Raw genomic sequence first — 22,953 nt, 5'->3', positions numbered from 1 at the left:
AGCAGTGTGGTGTAGAGAGCCAGGGAGCAGTGTGGTGTAGAGAGCCAGGGAGCAGTGTGGTGTAGGGAACCAAGGAGCAGTGTGGTGTAGAGAGCCAGGGAGCAGTGTGGTGTAGAGAGCCAGGGAGCAGTGTGGTGTAGGGAACCAGGGAGCAGTGTGGTGTAGGGAGCCAGGGGGCAGTATGGTGTAGAGAGCCAGGGAGCAGTGTGGTGTAGGGAACCAGGGAGCAGTGTGGTGTAGGGAGCCAGGGAACAGTGTGGTGTAGGGAGCCAGGGAGCAGTGTGGTGTAGAGAGCCAAGGAGCAGTGTGGTGTAGGGAGCCAGGGAGCAGTGTGGTGTAGGGAGCCAGGGAGCAGTGTGGTGTAGAGAGCCAGGGAGCAGTGTGGTGTAGAGAGCCAGGGAGCAGTGTGGTGTAGAGAGCCAGAGAGCAGTGTGGTGTAGAGAGCCTGGGAGCAGTGTGGTGTAGAGAGCCAGGGAGCAGTATGGTGTAGAGAGCCAGGGAGCAGTATGGTGTAGAGAGCCAGGGAGCAGTGTGGTGTAGAGAGCCAGGGAGCAGTGTGGTGTAGAGAGCCAGGGAGCAGTGTGGTGTAGGGAGCCAGGGAGCAGTGTGGTGTAGGGAGCCAGGGAGCAGTGTGGTGTAGAGAGCCAGGGAGCAGTGTGGTGTAGAGAGCCAGGGAGCAGTGTGGTGTAGAGAGCCAGGGAGCAGTGTGGTGTAGAGAGCCAGGGAACAGTTTCCTTCTGGTGAGACATGAAGTCAAGGAGCCTTGTTCTATCATCATATCTATTATTTAATTCATTCTTTGTGGGTAGAGGAAGACTGTCAAAGCTGGAAGTTGTGACCCAAGCATCAACAAGCTCATTTGCTATGTGTAGGGGATTAGGGTGTGAGATCTCTGCAACATTTTCCACCTTGATCTTGTTGATGTCCTGCCATGCCCACCTTAGTGGTGTGTGAGACTTGAGACCACTGACAAAAATGTCTAAGTCTGTCTCAGCTCTATCACAGCGTCCTCAGCCACAGCCGTGTGAAAGAGCTTAAGTATACAAGAACGCGGGTCCTTCTATAAGCTAGTCCAATTCTTCTGGCTGTGCATTTAAGTGCATGGAATTGGAGCCATTACAGTATGTATAACTATTATTCATAGTGAAATGTGGGTTAAGTGTCCTTGATGAATCAAGCTGTATGATGAATGACACACACTTTACCCACGACTCTCAACGGATTCAAACGTTTCATTTATTCAAACGTTTCAAACGTTTCTCAGACATTCAAACGTTTCTCAAGCCGTGATTCTTTGTCGTCCTCATCAACAAAGGTCAATTGATTAATCCAGCCACCAAACCCCTTGTTTACGAATGAAAAACAGTTTACAGGCAATCCGTCATCAGGCCAGGCTCGTTAAAGCAGCAGCCATCCCCTAAGGCGCATTCATCAGTTTTTAACATACTGTGTATTAAAAATAGATTTGTTCTCATATATAAATTAATATTATTAAACATTAAAGTTCAATGTATAGTTGTGCGGAGGCTAGGATAGGTGTTTAGGTTCAGTTGGAGATTATTTGTATTATACATAGGTGAAGCATTTACAGCGTTGTGGTTCAAAGAGGTTATCAGTGAAGCATTTACAGCGTTGCAATTCAAAGAGGTTATCAGTGAAGCATTTACAGCGTTGTGGTTCAAAGAGGTTATCAGTGAAGCATTTACAGCGTTGCAATTCAAAGAGGTTATAAGTGAAGCATTTACAGCGTTGCAATTCAAAGAGGTTATAAGTGAAGCATTTACAGCGTTGCAATTCAAAGAGGTTATCAGTGAAACACACTTCCAGAAATGCCCAAACGTCATCAGTTGCGATTCGTGTGTAAACCGTTCTTCATTCATAAACAGGGAGTTTGGCGGCTGGATTAATTAGCATTTGACGTCTGTTGATGAGGACGGGCTGTTGCTGCAACCCGTCCTCAGACCAAGTCCATTCCATCCAGCGGTCGACCCCACTGACGGATTCATCAATTTTAACATGCTGTTCATTCAAAATATAATTTTTATCAAATATAAATTACTATTATTGTATATTAGCATACCGTTCATATTTAGGCACTGGTTAGATTAGGTGTTTAGGTTCTGTTGGCGATTATTTGTATTTGTAGTACGTGGGTGAAGCATTTACAGCGCTGTGGTTCGAACAAAAGTCGTCAGTGAAGCACTTGTTCCGGAAGTGTTCGAACGTCATCAATTGAGAGTCGTGTGTAAACCGCTTTTCATTCATAAACAATGGGTTTGGCGGGTGGATGGAATGGACTTTGGGTCCATTACACACAACTCACATTATGGTATTTGAACATTTCTCGAACAGTGCTTTGCTGGCGACCACTTTACAAGAAGGAACTCCGTAAATGCTTCACCTAACGTACTTCAAAAATCGCCAACAGAACCTAACGCCTAACCTAACCGTAACCTACACCCAACTATACACAGAACTTTACAAACTTACTGTATTGCACAAAACGTAAAAATTGCAGAATAATGCGTCTTTTTTTTGGGGGAGGGGGGAGCTGCTTTAACGAGCCTGGCCTGAGGGCAGGTTTCTCTAAATGCTTCACTCACGTACTACAAATCAACAATTGCCCACAGACAATAATGAGTACTGATGAATGATAAAAATACTGATTCTAAATACGCGGTATGGCGAGGTCAGGTCAGGTCGGGCCGAGTCGGGCCAAACCAGGCCAGGTCGGGCCGAGTCAGGTCAGGTCAGGTCGGGCCGAGTCGGGTCAAATCAGGTCAGGTCGGGCCGAGTCGGGTCAAATCAGGTCAGGTCGGGCCGAGTCGGGTCAGGTCAGGTCGGGCCGAGTCGGGTCAAATCAGGTGTATTTAAAATGGAGTGATGGCACAGAGAGGTTACATACACACACTTTCCCCTCAGTGTTAGACCCTACGCCTACCCGCCCGCCCCGTCACGCACGTACTCCCCCCCGATGACCTCCTGCTCTGCCTTCACACTCTCTCATTGTCTCACTCAGCCAGGCAGTGTTGTCTCCCTGTGGTGGATGTTGGTCATTGTCTCCTGTGTGTCGTGTTTACACCCTGCACCCCAGTCATCTTTGTTTACACCCTGCAGCACAGTCATCTTTGTTTACACCCTGCAGCACAGTCATCTTTGTTTACTCCCTGCAGCACAGTCATCTTTGTTTACACCCTGCAGCACAGTCATCTTTGTTTACACCCTGCAGCACAGTCATCTTTGTTTACTCCCTGCAGCACAGTCATCTTTGTTTACACCCTGCACCCCAGTCATCTTTGTTTACTCCCTGCAGCACAGTCATCTTTGTTTACTCCCTGCACCCCAGTCATCTTTGTTTACTCCCTGCAGCACAGTCATCTTTGTTTACACCCTGCACCCCAGTCATCTTTGTTTACTCCCTGCAGCACAGTCATCTTTGTTTACTCCCTGCAGCACAGTCATCTTTGTTTACACCCTGCACCCCAGTCATCTTTGTTTACTCCCTGCAGCACAGTCATCTTTGTTTACACCCTGCACCCCAGTCATCTTTGTTTACACCCTGCACCCCAGTCATCTTTGTTTACTCCCTGCAGCCCGGTCATCTTTGTTTACTCCCTGCAGCCCGGTCATCTTTGTTTACACCCTGCACCCCAGTCATCTTTGTTTACACCCTGCACCCCAGTCATCTTTGTTTACTCCCTGCACCCCAGTCATCTTTGTTTACTCCCTGCAGCCCGGTCATCTTTGTTTACACCCTGCACCCCAGTCATCTTTGTTTACACCCTGCACCCCAGTCATCTTTGTTTACACCCTGCACCCCAGTCATCTTTGTTTACTCCCTGCAGCCCGGTCATCTTTGTTTACACCCTGCACCCCAGTCATCTTTGTTTACACCCTGCACCCCAGTCATCTTTGTTTATACCCTGCACCCCAGTCATCTTTGTTTACTCCCTGCAGCCCGGTCATCTTTGTTTACACCCTGCACCCCAGTCATCTTTGTTTACTCCCTGCAGCCCGGTCATCTTTGTTTACACCCTGGAGCCTAGTGATCTTTGTTTACACCCTGGAGCCCAGTCATCTTTGTTTACACCCTGGAGCCCAGTCATCTTTGTTTACACCCTGGAGCTCAGTGACCTTTGTTTACACCCTGGAGCTCAGTGATCTTTGTTTACACCCTGGAACTAGGTGATTTTTGTTTACACCCTGGAACTCGGTGATCTTTGTTTACACCCTGGAGCCCAGTTATCGTTGTTTACACCCTGAAGCCCAGTCAGCTTTGTTTACACCATGGAGCTCAGTGATCTTTGTTTACACCATGGAGCTCGGTGATCATTGTTTACACCCTGGAACTCAGTGATCTTTGTTTACACCATGGAGCTCGGTGATCTTTGTTTACCCCGTGGAGCCCAGTGATCTTTACACAGTGGAGCCCAGTGATCTTTGTTTACACGCTGGAGCCCAGCGATCTTTGTTTACACACTGGAGCCCAATGATCTTTGTTTACACGGTGGAGCCTAGTGATCTTTGTTTAATGTTGGCTGTGTTCTCATCGCTGTCTTAATGGCTTATGTATATTAGGTCCACAAAGTTAGGTTAAATAGGTCCACGGAGCGCTGCCCGGGTACAGGTCCACGGGGCGCTGCCCGGGTACAGGTCCACGGGGTGCTGCCCGGGTACAGGTCCACGGGGCGCTGCCCGGGTACAGGTCCACGGGGCGCTGCCCGGGTACAGGTCCACGGGGCGCTGCCCGGGTACAGGTCCACGGGGCGCTGCCCGGGTACAGGTCCACGGGGCGCTGCCCGGGTACAGGTCCACGGGGCGCTGCCCGGGTACAGGTCCACGGGGCGCTGCCCGGGTACAGGTCCACGGGGCGCTGCCCGGGTACAGGTCCACGGGGCGCTGCCCGGGTACAGGTCCACGGGGCGCTGCCCGGGTACAGGTCCACGGGGCGCTGCCCGGGTACAGGTCCACGGGGCGCTGCCCGGGTACAGGTCCACGGTGCGCTGCCCGGGTACAGGTCCACGGGGCGCTGCCCGGGTACAGGTCCACGGTGCGCTGCCCGGGTACAGGTCCACGGGGCGCTGCCCGGGTACAGGTCCACGGGGCGCTGCCCGGGTACAGGTCCACGGGGCGCTGCCCGGGTAGAGGTCCACGGTGCGCTGCCCGGGTACACGTCCACGGGGCGCTGCCCGGGTACACGTCCACGGGGCGCTGCCCGGGTAGAGGTCCACGGGGCGCTGCCCGGGTACAGGTCCACGGGGCGCTGCCCGGGTACAGGTCCACGGTGCGCTGCCCGGGTACAGGTCCACGGGGCGCTGCCCGGGTACAGGTCCACGGTGCGCTGCCCGGGTACAGGTCCACGGTGCGCTGCCCGGGTACAGGTCCACGGGGCGCTGCCCGGGTACAGGTCCACGGTGCGCTGCCCGGGTACAGGTCCACGGTGCGCTGCCCGGGTACAGGTCCACGGGGCGCTGCCCGGGTACAGGTCCACGGGGCGCTGCCCGGGTACAGGTCCACGGGGCGCTGCCCGGGTACAGGTCCACGGGGCGCTGCCCGGGTAGAGGTCCACGGTGCGCTGCCCGGGTACACGTCCACGGGGCGCTGCCCGGGTACACGTCCACGGGGCGCTGCCCGGGTAGAGGTCCACGGGGCGCTGCCCGGGTACAGGTCCACGGGGCGCTGCCCGGGTACAGGTCCACGGTGCGCTGCCCGGGTACAGGTCCACGGGGCGCTGCCCGGGTACAGGTCCACGGGGCGCTGCCCGGGTACAGGTCCACGGTGCGCTGCCCGGGTACAGGTCCACGGGGCGCTGCCCGGGTACAGGTCCACGGGGCGCTGCCCGGGTACAGGTCCACGGGGCGCTGCCCGGGTAGAGGTCCACGGTGCGCTGCCCGGGTACACGTCCACGGGGCGCTGCCCGGGTACAGGTCCACGGGGCGCTGCCCGGGTACAGGTCCACGGGGCGCTGCCCGGGTACAGGTCCACGGTGCGCTGCCCGGGTACAGGTCCACGGGGCGCTGCCCGGGTACAGGTCCACGGGGCGCTGCCCGGGTAGAGGTCCACGGTGCGCTGCCCGGGTACACGTCCACGGGGCGCTGCCCGGGTACACGTCCACGGGGCGCTGCCCGGGTAGAGGTCCACGGGGCGCTGCCCGGGTACACGTCCACGGGGCGCTGCCCGGGTACACGTCCACGGGGCGCTGCCCGGGTACAGGTCCACGGGGCGCTGCCCGGGTACACGTCCACGGGGCGCTGCCCGGGTAGAGGTCCACGGGGCGCTGCCCGGGTAGAGGTCCACGGTGCGCTGCCCGGGTAGAGGTCCACGGGGCGCTGCCCGGGTACAGGTCCACGGGGCGCTGCCCGGGTAGAGGTCCACGGTGCGCTGCCCGGGTAGAGGTCCACGGTGCGCTGCCCGGGTACAGGTCCACGGGGCGCTGCCCGGGTACAGGTCCACGGTACGCTGCCCGGGTACAGGTCCACGGTGCGCTGCCCGGGTACAGGTCCACGGTGCGCTGCCCGGGTACAGGTCCACGGGGCGCTGCCCGGGTACAGGTCCACGGGGCGCTGCCCGGGTACAGGTCCACGGGGCGCTGCCCGGGTACAGGTCCACGGGGCGCTGCCCGGGTACACGTCCACGGGGCGCTGCCCGGGTACAGGTCCACGGGGCGCTGCCCGGGTACAGGTCCACGGGGCGCTGCCCGGGTACAGGTCCACGGGGCGCTGCCCGGGTACAGGTCCACGGGGCGCTGCCCGGGTACAGGTCCACGGGGCGCTGCCCGGGTACAGGTCCACGGTGCGCTGCCCGGGTACAGGTCCACGGGGCGCTGCCCGGGTACAGGTCCACGGTGCGCTGCCCGGGTACAGGTCCACGGGGCGCTGCCCGGGTACAGGTCCACGGGGCTCTGCCCGGGTACAGGTCCACGGGGCGCTGCCCGGGTACAGGTCCACGGGGGCGCTGCCCGGGTACAGGTCCACGGGGCGCTGCCCGGGTACAGGTCCACGGGGCGCTGCCCGGGTACACGTCCACGGGGCGCTGCCCGGGTACAGGTCCACGGGGCGCTGCCCGGGTACAGGTCCACGGTGCGCTGCCCGGGTACAGGTCCACGGGGTGCTGCCCGGATACAGGTCCACGGTGCGCTGCCCGGGTACAGGTCCACGGTGCGCTGCCCGGGTACAGGTCCACGGGGCGCAGCCCGGGTACAGGTCCACGGGGCGCTGCCCGGGTACAGGTCCACGGGGCGCTGCCCGGGTACAGGTCCACGGGGCGCTGCCCGGGTACAGGTCCACGGGGCGCTGCCCGGGTACAGGTCCACGGTACGCTGCCCGGGTACAGGTCCACGGGGCGCTGCCCGGGTACAGGTCCACGGTGCGCTGCCCGGGTACAGGTCCACGGGGCGCAGCCCGGGTACAGGTCCACGGGGCGCTGCCCGGGTACAGGTCCACGGGGCGCTGCCCGGGTACAGGTCCACGGGGCGCTGCCCGGGTACAGGTCCACGGGGCGCTGCCCGGGTACAGGTCCACGGTACGCTGCCCGGGTACAGGTCCACGGTGCGCTGCCCGGGTACAGGTCCACGGTGCGCTGCCCGGGTACAGGTCCACGGTGCGCTGCCCGGGTACAGGTCCACGGGGCGCTGCCCGGGTACAGGTCCACGGGGCGCTGCCCGGGTACAGGTCCACGGGGCGCTGCCCGGGTACAGGTCCACGGTGCGCTGCCCGGGTACAGGTCCACGGGGCGCTGCCCGGGTACAGGTCCACGGTGCGCTGCCCGGGTACAGGTCCACGGTGCGCTGCCCGGGTACAGGCCTACGGTACGCTGCCCGGGTACAGGTCCACGGTGCGCTGCCCGGGTACAGGTCCACGGTGCGCTGCCCGGGTACAGGTCCACGGGGCGCTGCCCTACCTACCTACCTTGAGGCTACCTTGAGGTGCTTCCGGGGCTTAGTGTCCCCGCGGCCCGGTCGTCGACCAGGCCTCCTGGTTGCTGGACTGATCAACCAGGCTGTTAGACGCGGCTGCTCGCAGCCTGACGTATGAGTCACAGCCTGGTTGATCAGGTATCCTTTGGAGGTGCTTATCCAGTTCTCTCTTGAACACTGTGAGGGGTCGGCCAGTTATGCCCCTTATGTGTAGTGGAAGCGTGTTGAACAGTCTCGGGCCTCTGATGTTGATAGAGTTCTCTCTCAGAGTACCTGTTGCACCTCTGCTTTTCAACGGGGGTATTCTGCACATCCTGCCATGTCTTCTGGTCTCATGTGGTGTTATTTCTGTGTGCAGGTTTGGAACCAGCCCCTCAATTATTTTCCACGTGTAAATTATTATGTATCTCTCCCGCCTGCGCTCAAGGGAGTACAGATTTAGGCTCTTTAGTCGGTCCCAGTAATTTAGATGTTTTACTGAGTGGATTCTAGCAGTAAAGGATCTCTGCACGCTCTCTAGGTCAGCAATTTCTCCAGCTTTGAAAGGGGCTGTCATTGTGCAGCAGTACTCCACTCTAGAGAGCACAAGCGTTTTGAAAAGTATCATCATCGGTATAGCATCTCTAGTGTGAAAAGTTCTTGTTATCCAACCTGTCATTTTTCTTGCAGTTGTGACGGCTACTTTATTGTGTTCTTTAAAGGTAAGGTCTTCCGACATGAGTACACCCAGGTCCTTTACATTGCCTTTTCGTTCTATGTTATGACTTGCCTGCGTTTTGTACGTGGTTTCTGTTTTTATATTTTCAATTTTTCCGTAGCGCATGAGCTGAAACTTATCCTCGTTGAATACCATATTATTTATGGTGTTATGGCCCGGGTACAGGTCCACAGTACGCTGCCCGGGTACAGGTCCACGGTGCGCTGCCCGGGTACAGGTCCACAGTACGCTGCCCGGGTACAGGTCCACGGTGCGCTGCCCGGGTACAGGTCCACGGGGCGCTGCCCGGGTACAGGCCCACGGTGCGCTGCCCGGGTACAGGTCCACGGGGCGCTGCCCGGGTACAGGTCCACGGTGCGCTGCCCGGGTACAGGTCCACGGGGCGCTGCCCGGGTACAGGTCCACAGTACGCTGCCCGGGTACAGGTCCACGGTGCGCTGCCCGGGTACAGGTCCACGGGGCGCTGCCCGGGTACAGGTCCACGGTGCGCTGCCCGGGTACAGGTCCACGGGGCGCTGCCCGGGTACAGGTCCACGGTGCGCTGCCCGGGTACAGGTCCACGGGGCGCTGCCCAGGTACAGGTCCACGGGGCGCTGCCCGGGTACAGGTCCACGGGGTGCTGCCCGGGTACAGGTCCACGGGGCGCTGCCCGGGTACAGGCCGACGGTGCGCTGCCCGGGTACAGGTCCACGGTGCGCTGCCCGGGTACAGGTCCACGGGGCGCTGCCCGGGTACAGGCCCACGGTGCGCTGCCCGGGTACAGGTCCACGGTGCGCTGCCCGGGTACAGGTCCACGGGGCGCTGCCCGGGTACAGGTCCACGGGGCGCTGCCCGGGTACAGGCCTACGGTGCGCTGCCCGGGTACAGGTCCACGGTGCGCTGCCCGGGTACAGGCCCACGGTGCGCTGCCCGGGTACAGGTCCACGGTGCGCTGCCCGGGTACAGGTCCACGGTGCGCTGCCCGGGTACAGGCCCACGGTGCGCTGCCCGGGTACAGGTCCACGGTGCGCTGCCCGGGTACAGGTCCACGGTGCGCTGCCCGGGTACAGGTCCACGGTGCGCTGCCCGGGTACAGGTCCACGGTGCGCTGCCCGGGTACAGGTCCACGGGGCGCTGCCCGGGTACAGGTCCACGGGGCGCTGCCCGGGTACAGGTCCACGGGGCGCTGCCCGGGTACAGGTCCACGGGGCTCTGCCCGGGTACAGGTCCACGGTGCGCTGCCCGGGTACAGGTCCACGGGGCGCTGCCCGGGTGCAGGTCCACTGGGCGATGCCCGGGTACAGGTCCACGGGGGCACTGCTGTACTTGGGTACAGAGTGATGGAGAACGGCGCTATCTAGGGTACAGGATGACATGACGTCATAATACAGGAGTGAGTGTAACCTGTGTACATCCACCACCGGAAACACTACGCCAGCCCTTAGTGATCACGGCGCTGCTAGCCTCCACGTCCTGTCTACTTCTGTATTCACAACCTTAAAATGCAACTTAGACTCACTTAACTTAACCTAGCCTAAGTTAGCCTAGCCTAAGTTAGCCTAGCCTAGCCTGATGTAATAAAATGCATTACGGTAAAATCAAGTTGGTGATCCAACCCGAGTTGTCACATCGTCACTAAAATGATGTTCTAAATTGCCCGAACCTAACCTAACCTAACCGAGGACCTCCACGAATAGAAAACGGGACACCACCATCAATTTTAGGAGCCGCTGTGATTTATAGTACACCGTTTTTTGGCCGTAGGGGGATTTATAGGTCAACATGTGATATGTACTTTTGGAGAGTCATAGCTAGGGGTCACCTCTAGGGGTCACCGCTAGGGGTTATCGCTAGGGGTCACCTCTAGGGGTCACCGCTAGGGGTCATCGCTAGGGGTCACCTCTAGGGGTCACCGCTAGGGGTCATCGCTAGGGGTCACCTCTAGGGGTCACCACTAGGGGTCACCGCTAGGGGTCACCACTAGGGGTCACCACTAGGGGTCACCACTAGGGGTCACCACTAGGGGTCACCGCTAGGAGTCACCACTAGGAGTCACCGCTAGGGGTCATCGCTAGGGGTCACCTCTAGGGGTAACCGCTAGGGGTCATCGCTAGGGGTCACCTCTAGGGGTAACCTCTAGGGGTCACCGCTAGGGGTCATCGCTAGGGGTCACCGCTAGGGGTCACCGCTAGGGGTCACCGCTAGGGGTCATCGCTAGGGGTCGCCATGGCTTGACACACTAATGGTCGTCAGTTGGTGGACGTGACTCTTATCATTATTTATAATTATTACTACATTTCTGTTTGTATTATTATTATCACCATTCCCCGCCTCCCGGTCATGAACCAAATGTTGTGACAAAGGCTTCACCGGCACCTCTATATGGGGCACTTCCGGCCCCGCCCCCCCCCTGTCGCCCAGATTTCACCTACTCCTGTGTGTGTGTGTGTGTGTGTGTGTGTGTGTGTGTGTGTGTGTGTGTGTGTGTGTGTGTGTACTCACCTATTTGTGCTTGCGGGGGTTGAGCTCTGGCTCTTTGGTCCCGCCTCTCAACTGTCAATCAACTGGTGTACAGATTCCTGAGCCTACTGGGCTCTATCATATCTACACTTGAAACTGTGTATGGAGTCAGCCTCCACCACATCACTGCCTAGTGCATTCCATCCGTTAACTACTCTGACACTGAAAAAGTTCCTTCTAACGTCTCTGTGGCTCATGTGGGTACTCAGTTTCCACCTGTGTCCCCTTGTTCGCGTCCCACCAGTGTTGAATAGTTTATCCTTGTTTACCCGGTCGATTCCTCTGAGGATTTCGTAGGTTGTGATCATGTCTCCCCTCACTCTTCTGTCTTCCAGTGTCGTAAGGTGCATTTCCCGCAGCCTTTCCTCGTAACTCATGCCTCTTAGTTCTGGGACTAGTCTAGTAGCATACCTTTGGACTTTTTCCAGCTTTTTCCAGCTTTTCCAGCTTCGGAGTACCTTCCCTTTCACTCCAGCCTGCATCTCCAGTTTTTTCACTAGCCTCTTGTGCTTGATAAGGTACGGGCTCCATGCTGGGGCCGCATACTCCAGGATTGGTCTTACATATGTGGTGTACAAGATTCTGAATGATTCCTTACACAGGTTCCTGAACGCTGTTCTGATGTTAGCCAGCCTCGCATATGCCGCAGACGTTATTCTTTTTATGTGGGCTTCAGGAGACAGGTTTGGTGTGATATATCAACTCCTATATCTTTCTCCCAATTCGTTTCATTAAGTACTTCATCTCCTATTCTGTATCCTATGTTTGGCCTCCTATTTCCACCACCTAGTTTCATTACTTTGCATTTACTCGGGTTGAACTTCAACAGCCATTTGTTGGACCATTCACTCAGTCTGTCTAGGTCATCTTGTAGCCACCTACTATCGTCCTCAGTTTCAATCCTCCTCATAATTTTTGCATCATCGGCAAACATTGAGAGAAACGATTCTATACCCTCTGGAAGATCATTTACATATATCAGAAACAGTATAGGTCCAAGGACTGACCCCTGCGGTACTCCACTCGTAACGTCTCGCCAATCTGAGACCTCACCCCTCACACTGACTCATTGTCTCCTGTTACTTAGGTACTCCTGTATCCAACGGAGTACCTTCCCTTTCACTCCAGCCTGCATCTCCAGTTTTTTCACTAGCCTCTTGTGTGGCACTGTGTCAAAGGCTTTCTGACAATCCAAAAATATGCAGTCTGCCCACCCTTCTCCTTTTTGCCTTATTTTTGTTGCCTGGTCGTAGAATTCAAGTAACCCTGTGAGGCAGGACCTGCCATCCCTGAATCCATGTTGATGCTGTGTTACAAAGTTCTTTTGCTCCAGGTGCTCCACTAGCTTTCTTCGCGCAATTTTCTCCATCATCTTGCATGGTATGCAGGTTAGGGACACTGGTCTGTAATTCAGTGCCTCCTGTCTATCCCCTTTCTTGTATATCGGGACTACGTTAGCTGCTTTCCAAATTTCTGGCAGTTTCCCTGTTGCCAGTGATTTGTTATACACCATGGAGAGCGGGAGGCACAGTTCTTCTGCTCCTTCCTTTAGTATCCAAGGGGAGATTCCATCTGGGCCTATAGCCTTTGTCACATCCAATTCTAGTAAACACTTCCTTACTTCCCCGCTGGTAATCTCAAACTCTTCCAGTGGTTCCTGGTTAGCTATTCCCTCTCTTATCTCTGGGATTTCTCCTTGCTCTAAGGTGAAGACCTCTTGTGTGTGTGTGTGTGTGTGTGTGTGTGTGTGTGTGTGTGTGTGTGTGTGTGTGTGTGTGTGCGTGTGTGTGTGTACTCGCCTATTTGTGCTTGCGGGGGTTGAGCTCTGGCTCTTTGGTCCCGCCTCTCAACCGTTAATCAACTGGTGTACAGATTCCTGAGCCTATTGGGCTCTATCATATCTACACTTGAAACTGTGTATGGAGTCAGCCTCCACCACATCACTGCCTAATGCATTCCATTTTTAACTACTCTGACACTGAAAACATTCTTTCTAACGTCTCTGTGGCTCATCTGGGTACTAAGTTTCCACCTGTGTTCCCTTGTTCGTGTCCCACCCGTGCTGAAGAGTTTGTCTTTGTCCACCCTGTCAATTCTCCTGAGAATTTTGTAGGTGGTTATCATGTCTCCCCTTACTCTTCTGTTTTCCAGGGATGTGAGGTTCAGCTCCTTTAGCCTTTCCTCGTAGCTCAATCCTCTCAGTTCCGGGACGAGCCAGGTGGCATACCGCTGAATCTTCTCTAACTTTGTCTTGTGTTTAACTAGATATGGACTCCAGGCTGGAGCTGCATATTCCAGGATTGGTCTGACATAAGTGGTATACATGGTCCTGAATGATTCCTTACACAATTTTCTAAAGGCAGTTCTTATGTTGGCCAACCTAGCATATGCCGCTGATGATATGTGTGTGCGTGTGTGCGTGTGTGTGTGTGTGTGTGTGTGTGTGTGTGTGTGTGTGTGTGTGTGTGTGTGTGTGTGTGTGTGTGTGTGTGTGTGTGATGGTGACACGACACGCCTGTGTCACTTCCGTTCACGTACAGTGACCACAACACAGCAGTTGCAACATCAGGATCTGCGGGTTGGTACAAGAATTCAACCAACTACGAACCACTTAGTTTGATGAAAGGGAACAGTAGAACAACAGAAGTACACTTACATCGCATCAGGCTTGGATACCCATGTGCATGGGAAATAGGCTTACAGGTTCCGGAAGATAAGAGGAAATGTCAACACTGTGGAGAAATGCCCGACAGACCACTGGAACATTATCTAACACAGTGCACAGTTACAGCCACAACAGACCACTGGAACATTATCTAACACAGTGCATAGTTACAAACCCATTAAGATTTCAACTTAGATTCAACAGAGCAGAAGAAGTTGTTAAACACATATGGCAAAATCTTACTGAAGCGACCATACGAGTCATAAATACTCATACTCCGCCCAAGTAAAACAGAAACAAGCAACACTTAGTGGGCCAGCCAGAGGCTTAGGGCCCGCGCAGGAATATCCCTGCAGAAAAAAGGAAAAAGTATCTGCATGCTCCAACATAAGGAATCAACATCAACAACAACAATACATGCTCTCATGCAGTCCTCAGAATACACTTGGTGTTCTCAGTGGTAACATCTACTGTCACCTTCCCGGGAGACAGTAAATGTGTACAGCTGTTGTATATTGTATTAATTTGCACCTTTCTTTTGCTTAACGTAAAAACTCACCTGTGTTTATATTTCTTTTCGTAATATTGTGTTTTAGCCAAGTAGATAAGGGGCTTTGTTTTGCTTGTTATTAAAGTCATTTTTGTTAAATTAAATGTTTAAAGTTTTTCATTTTTTGGTTTTTACCCGAAGTTTTCACGCAGTAGAGGACCTAAACAGTCTTATTTACTTTATTTTATTTTTTTGTATTAATGTGTGATTGGCACAACACCAGCCAGAGTAGCCACTGCTCTATTTTCAGATTATCGTCACAAAGTATATTTTGGAGGTAATTATTACTTTAATAAGAGATTTTCATTGTATTAACTACAGGTATAGCAGGGGAGGGTGTAGGTACTGGGGAGGAAGGGGGAGGGTAGCAAGGGGAAGTGGGTGAACACATGGGGGGAAGGCTGAAATTTAGTAAGAGGGGGGTCGTCTGGGGTTGAGGTTGGTGTGAGGTTAACATAGGGTTGGTTGAGGGTGACAAGTGAACGGAAGTTTTCTCTTTTTTTTTGCATGGAAATTCCTGCGCGGGCCCTAAGCCTCTGGCTGACCCCCTGCGCGGGCCCCTAAGCCTCTGGCTGACCCCCTGCGCGGGCCCTAAGCCTCTGGCTGGCCCACTGGGCGGGCCCTAAGCCTCTGGCTGACCCCCTGGGCGGGCCCTAAGCCTCTGGCTGGCCCACTGCGCGGGCCCTAAGCCTCTGGCTGGCCCACTGCGCGGGTCCTAAGCCTCTGGCTGACCCCCTGCGCGGGCCCTAAGCCTCTGGCTGACCCCCTGCGCGGGCCCCTAAGCCTCTGGCTGACCCCCTGCGCGGGCCCTAAGCCTCTGGCTGGCCCACTGGGCGGGCCCTAAGCCTCTGGCTGGCCCACTGGGCGGGCCCTAAGCCTCTGGCTGGCCCACTGGGCGGGCCCTAAGCCTCTGGCTGGCCCACTGGGCGGGCCCTAAGCCTCTGGCTGGCCCACTGCGCGGGCCCTAAGCCTCTGGCTGGCCCACTGGGCGGGCCCTAAGCCTCTGGCTGGCCCACTGCGCGGGCCCTAAGCCTCTGGCTGGCCCACTAAGTGTTGCTTGTTTCTGTTTTACTTGGGCGGAGTATGAGTATTTATGACTCGTATGGTCGCTTCAGTAAGATTTTGCCATATGTGTTTAACAACTTCTTTTGCTCTGTTGAATCTAAGTTGAAATCTTAATGGGTTTGTAACTGTGCACTGTGTTAGATAATGTTCCAGTGGTCTGTTGTGGCTGTAACTGTGCACTGTGTTAGATAGTGTTCCAGTGGTCTGTTGTGGCTGTAACTGTGCACTGTGTTAGATAATGTTCCAGTGGTCTGTTGTGGCTGTAACTGTGCACTGTGTTAGATAATGTTCCAGTGGTCTGTTGTGGCTGTAACTGTGCACTGTGTTAGATAATGTTCCAGTGGTCTGTTGTGGCTGTAACTGTGCACTGTGTTAGATAATGTTCCAGTGGTCTGTTGTGGCTATAACTGTGCACTGTGTTAGATAATGTTCCAGTGGTCTGTTGTGGCTGTAACTGTGCACTGTGTTAGATAATGTTCCAGTGGTCTGTTGTGGCTGTAACTGTGCACTGTGTTAGATAATGTTCCAGTGGTCTGTTGTGGCTGTAACTGTGCACTGTGTTAGATAATGTTCCAGTGGTCTGTTGTGGCTGTAACTGTGCACTGTGTTAGATAATGTTCCAGTGGTCTGTTGTGGCTGTAACTGTGCACTGTGTTAGATAATGTTCCAGTGGTCTGTTGTGGCTGTAACTGTGCACTGTGTTAGATAATGTTCCAGTGGTGTGTCGGGCATTTCTCCACAGTGTTGACATTTCCGATACGTTGGTGACTGTGGTAGAGGGAACGGGCAGGGTATTCTGCCTAAGCAGGAGATTACCGTAACAACATATATACATAAATACATATACATAAATACATACATGGGCACACACACATACATACAGCAGGAGGCTGGCTTCTAAATGCTACTGGAGGCTGACTACTAAAGTTCAACCCGAGTAAATGTAAGGTAATGAAACTAGGCAGTGGAAACAGGAGGCCAGACACAGGATACAGAATGGGTCCTGTGTCATGAAGTCCTTCATGAAACGGATAGAGAGAAGGATCTAGGAGTTGATATCACACCAAACCTGTCTCCTGAAGCCCACATAAAAAGAATAACATCTGCGGCGTAGGCGAGGCTGGTTAACATCAGAACTGCCTTCAGGAACCTGTGTAAGGAATCATTCAGAATCTTGTATACCACATATGTAAGACCAATCCTGGAGTATGCGGCCCCAGCATGGAGCCCGTACCTTGTCAAACACAAGACGAAGCTTGGAAATATTCAGAGGTATGCCACTAGGTTAGTCCCAGAACTAAGTAGCATAAGTTACGAAGAAAGGTTGAGGGAAATGCACCTTACGACACTGGAAGACAGAAGAGTAAGGAGAGACATGATCACTACCTACAAAATTCTCAGAGGAATTCACAGGATGGATAAAGATAAACTGTTTAAACGGGTGGTACGCGAACAAGGGGACACAGGTAGAAACCGAGTACCCACATGAGCCACAGAGACGTTAGAAAGAACTTTTTCAGTGTCAGAGTGGTTAACAGGTGGAATGCATTAGGCAGTGATGTGGTGGAGGCTGACTCCATACACAGTTTCAAGTGTAGATATGACAGAACCCAGTAGGCTCAGGAATCTGTACATCAGTTGATTGACAGCTGAGAGGCGGGACCAAAGAATCAAAGCTCAACTCCTGCAAGCACAACTAGGTGAGTACACACACACGTACAGGATGCATGACTTACATCCATATTCACTCACTCATAAATACATTACATACAAAAATGGCTTGTATACACGCATACAATGAAGAATATTGTGCATGAGATGATCTATTATTGTGACGACTCACTGTCGGACAGTAGCAAAGAACGCAACCAAACAAGCACAGAAAGATCACATCCAAACAAGCACAGAAAGATCACATCCAAACAAGCAGAGCAAGAATGCAAACAAACAGAGAAAGAGAACGCAGGGACACTCACCTGAAGACAACACAAGACTCAGATGCAGACTAAATAACAGAATGCCAAAAATAGAGACAGACAAATAAGGGAAAAACAGATCCAAACAGAAGCACAGGTTGACAATCGTAGGAGATGACAGAGTCTCAGGAGGCAAAGAAAGCAGAGATTGAGACACATACAATCAATTACGTTTAGAAATGGGTATATATACCCAATGGGTGAAGGGGGGCAGTTGGGAACCAAAAAAGAAGAATAGGTTAGAACACGTTACGAACCTATTAGAATAGGTAATTTGAGCGTAAAGAAAATCGTAGACAGACAGACGGACAGACAAGACGCAGCAGCAGCTCAAGTTTCATCCTTGTCTTGACGTTTAATTGGCAAACTCACTTTTGCAAACTGTCTAACAAGATCTGGACATTTTTTGCTCAAAGTTCACTCGCCAAAATTGACATCTGCATACACAACGGATTGAAGATTTGAGATCCTTTCGTTGTGTCTTGAGAGAGAGAGAGAGAGAGAGAGAGAGAGAGAGAGAGAGAGAGAGAGAGAGAGAGAGAGAGAGAGAGAGAGAGAGAGAGAGACAGAGACAGAGACAGAGAGAGAGAGAGAGAGAGAGAGAGAGAGAGAGAGAGAGAGAGAGAGAGAGAGAGAGAGAGAGAGAGCTCACAAGCAGGGTTAGTACATCAGTAAACATAATATTACTTCATAATCAGTTTTGATGAGAGTTATACGGTGACAGTTAAAGAGGTACGAGCAACCTCGGGTGTATGAGCAAGGTGTTTGTGTCTTGTTATCCCGGATAATTCCCTCTATATCTCTCTCTCGTTCAGTACTCTCCCCCCCCCGCCCTTTTTCTCTCTCCTTCTCCCTGTCTCCTCCCTCTTTCTCTCTCTCCCCACTTTCCCTGTTTACCTCCAAGGTTGTAGAGTCGAGTTTACTATAATAATAGTGTGGGCCTTGGCTTATATTTTAACACATTCTGTGTTAAAATATTACCAGTGTGTTAACATTGTGCATTACCAGTGTGTTAACACTATCTTGCGCCAAGGCGACCTTGGTGTAGCATAATGGAGCATTATGAATAGCACGTTCTTGCCCCCAAAATGACTACACTTCATTTTAACGGAGCATAAGACCCATTTTTTTTGACGCACACTTATGACCCCTCCAGACCTACCTCTGATGGCTCTAGCCGGAGCATATCACAATGACTGCCTCTAATGGAGCATATTACAGCCTTTTATTGCTCTTTAGCTCTCAGGATGGAGCATATTTACACGTGTTGACTAACATGTCATGTTCCCTCCGGGCGTCTTAAAGACCAGGGTGAGGGGGCCCGCAGGGTCGACACTCTCGCTGACGGCTGCGGTCTCCTCGCCTCTACGGGGCGCCAAAATGTCAAGCACCACCGCCCCCGTCATCACTCCCTAAACTTCCACGGCGTGATAGACCGATTGACAGAGTTGGGGGAGGGGGGGGGGGGAGTGGGAGGCTGGAGGGGTTGGGGGGGGGGGTAAGGGTGGGGGTGGTGTGGGGTGGGGGCTGTGTTCGGAGGTATTCGGAAGGTAAACATGAACTAATATTTAAGACGTCACTGTGATTATTAATAAACTTATCAGCGTTTCAAGTCCACTACGGGCTCACCATAGCCCGTGCTACTTGCAACTTTTTGGCTCTCCGCAGCTGAATCTTTTAAACAACAATAACCTATCGGCGTTACCATCAGTATGGGTGGTATGATATGGTATGGGTGGTGATGATAGTGTGGTGGCGACACACAGTGTGGTGAGAGCCACACCTACACACCCTCCACGACCACCTCTCGTGGTCTGGCTCTTCCCTACACCTCCATTATCAACAACAGTAATTGCAATCTACTAATTACTTCACTGTGCCATTAACCATTTATTCTCTAGACTGATCAGCCTGGTTGATCAGTCCAGCAACCAGGAGGCCTGGTCGACGACCGGGCCGCGGGGACGCTAAGCCCCGGAAGCACCTCAAGGTAACCTCAAGGTAGGTGTTTGAACTGCTGAAGTGAGGGTTGTGGAGGTCAGCCAGACATGACAGAACTAAACTAACAACACAACTAAATGGTGTGTTGTGGTGGTGGTGATGGTGGGTTGTAGTGGAGTGTATGGTGGAGATGGTGAACTGTGATGATGATGATGCTAATATACCAGGTTGTGATGGTGACTGAGGTGTGCTTAGATGGTGACAGTGGTGCAGTGTGTGTCGTGATAGTGACGGTTGACCGCTCGGTGACCTTCTTTCTCTGGGTTCCAAAGTTTACCTGCTCCCAAAGCCAAGCTATAGGACAGGTTTTCCAGGCGACGACATGATTGTTAAAGCTGTTGTTGTTGGCAGCGGCGGCCTGCACACCAACATACTCATCACAACCTGACTGATCCGGCAATTTCTGCAACAATCTAACTAATTCCCTCTTTTTAAAACATCAAACTTTTTTTTTCTGGCAGTATTTCTTATATTTTATGGAAGTTGAAATGTCCCGGAGCTGTGGAGGAGGTGCACTGGAGGTGCCTATATATATATGGCACCGCTGCTCTTCACTAACACAGCATCGCTCCTGTGAAAGGTAAGTCCACTTCGGGCTCACCATAGCCCGTGCTACTTGCCTTACTCCTGTGCCAGGTAAGTTACGGGCTCACCATAGCCCGTGCTACTTGCCCTGCTCCTGTGCCAGGTAAGCTACGGGCTCACCATAGCCCGTGCTACTTGCCCCGCTCCTGTGCCAGGTAAGCTACGGGCTCACCATAGCCCGTGCTACTTGCCCCGCTCCTGTTCCAGGTAAGCTACGGGCTCACCATAGCCCGTGCTACTTGCCCCGCTCCTGTTCCAGGTAAGCTACGGGCTCACCATAGCCCGTGCTACTTGCCCCGCTCCTGTTCCAGGTAAGCTACGGGCTCACCATAGCCCGTGCTACTTGCCCCGCTCCTGTTCCAGGTAAGCTACGGGCTCACCATAGCCCATGCTACTTGGAACTTGTTCCGAGTAGCTGAATCTATAACAACATACTCTTCACTGGGTCTATTCTGCACTTCCTTCCTGATCTTTTGCGCCAGCTTGGTGCTGTGTTCATCCTGGCCTCAGCGAGGAGAGGTCCGCTCAAGGGATGTTTCCATCCCTTCATACCTATCTTGTTTACGTAAGATTATAATCGTAAGGATTAGGAGCGAATATTGTATTTTTTGCTGTTGTCTACGCTCGATTCGTGGTTAGGTTAGGGTTAAGGGTTAATTTAAGGCTCGCTTTGACTTGAGTTAATGTGGTCAACCCGTTCTCGCACTTGCTTATAGTCAATGTTGGCTTATTTAATAAGTGCATATGTGACATACTAATTGATTGTAAATATTTTAGTTTACCTTGAAAAGCTTCATATAAAACACCGACCTCACCTAACCTTCTTAGTATGTTAAGATAAGCATCTTATTTCTTCTTATTTACAATTATTACTTAACCTATCAACGGTATAGGTTAAGTAATAATTGTAAATAAGAAGCAATAAGATGGTTATCTTAACATACTAAGAAGGTTAGGTGAGGTCGGTGTTTTCTATGAAGCTTTTCAAGGTAAACTAAAATATTTACAATCAATTAGTATGTCACATATGCACTTATTAAATAAGCCAACATTGACTGTAGCAAGTGCGAGAACGGGTTGATGTGGTACACCCTAGTTCACTCAAATGAGCAGCAGTTAAGGTAATAGTATCAACATTGTTGTTTTACTTAAAAGTGAAAACTCTCCTTTAACCTTAAAACCAAAATGATGACAAATATAATACTCAAAATCATTCTTCAGTGTAAATAAACAACCAAGATGGAACAGTTGAGCAACAATCACCCGGCAACACCATCAGCCTTGTTGTACACTACAATGATGAGTAATGAGTGCGAATGTGATTGTTGATCTAACGCTTAATTATTGATTTTTCTTTTTACTTATTATGACTATTTTCCGGACCACTAATGGGTCGAGGCAGCAGTTTGAAACCCCCTGATTGAGAGGCTGACTCATTCAACACTGAGGAACCGAAAACACTTTATCTTCTAGAGATCTTTAGCGAGGTAAACTAATAATCAATACTTATAACCCGTTCCTTGCTATATACGTGTTGGTAACATCACATATATATACAACGCATCAATTATACAACGTACATATATGCTCTCACCAACACACATATAGCAAGACACGAGTCATTGAGTCCCAATTTAATTAGCTAAGCTTCTCCGTGCAAAATAGGCTCCTTGTAGGGCGGGTGCGGGAGTGTGGCTGAGCATTATATGCCTCCTGCATGCAGCCACAGCCTGGTGTGACACGTGTGCCTGACCCCTCGCTAGCAAGAAGCACTAACAGTTCTGGGACGACCATCGGCTCTTAACTCCCCCCACCAATATGTGTAAATGTTTTGGGGTGTGTCGGAGTCAACGGTGACTAGATCCACCAAACTGTTGGTGGCAGTGAGGGGCAAATTGTGGCACACGAGTTACAGCTACAGGAATAGAAAAGGAAACAGATAACAGGAAAGGAGCTACAGTTACAAATAGAGTTATTGCTACATAAGTGTACTAACACTTCCGTCAGTAATCAAGAATACATAAATGAATATTATACAAAATAATAAGACACTATTTAATCAGCCTTCTATTATCTTCAAAGTGCGTAATTAGACTGTAATCACCAGTCAGTGACGACACTACTATACTCAATAGGCTTAACTGGTAAAATAAATTACCTAAGAATTTATATTTATAAACGAGAGTGTCTCTCTCCGAGGTTTGGAGGCCAAACGCTTGGGGCTAGCCTCACCCAACTTTCCAGTATGAATCAGGTTTGGTTGGGGAGTGTCACAGACCACTCGGGGTCTGCCAAGTGAAATGCTTAAAGAAATATCGGCATTTATAGAGACCCCCTTATGTAATTTTCATGAAATCAAGTCTGGAAATCGAGTCTGCTTCGTAATAATAATTTTGTTTGAGACAGAGAAGGGAGGAAGGGAGGGAAGGAGGGAAGGGAAGGGAGGGGAGGAAGGAAGGGGGGAAGGGAGGGAAGGAGGGAAGGGAAGGGAGGGGAGGAAGGAAGGGGGGAAGGGAGGGAAGGGAAGGAAAAGAGGGGAAAAGGATGCATAAGTAAGGTAATTATCAGGAGAAAGCGCCAAGCCACTACGACTATATAACACTTGAAAGGCATAAGGGGATAAGGATTTAGGATTTTAGGATAGGACGGGGGGAAGGAATGGTGCCCAACCCCTTAGACGGTCGGGGATTGAACGCCGACCTGCAAGAAGAGAGACCGTCGCTCTACCGTCCAGCCCAAGTGGTTTGACGGGGGAAGGGAAGAAGGAAGTAGAGAGAGGACGCGAGGGACACGATTTACAAAATAGTCTCTTGCTTACGTAAATGTGGAGTTCAGTTCCTCAACCCATTATGTGGGTCTGTAATCCCTTACCCCACCATTATGTGGGTCTGTAATCCCTTACCCCACCGCCCACGGGAACAGGGTGCATGGTAAATGACTACACTAAACTGTCTAACTGAACATAACGAATGTTTTAAA

The sequence above is a fragment of the Procambarus clarkii genome, chromosome 1, assembly GCF_040958095.1.
Source record: "Procambarus clarkii isolate CNS0578487 chromosome 1, FALCON_Pclarkii_2.0, whole genome shotgun sequence".
NCBI classification, from domain to species: Eukaryota; Metazoa; Arthropoda; class Malacostraca; order Decapoda; family Cambaridae; genus Procambarus; species Procambarus clarkii.
The sequence above is the reverse complement of the archived record's forward strand: the minus strand, read 5'-3'. Positions refer to the sequence as shown.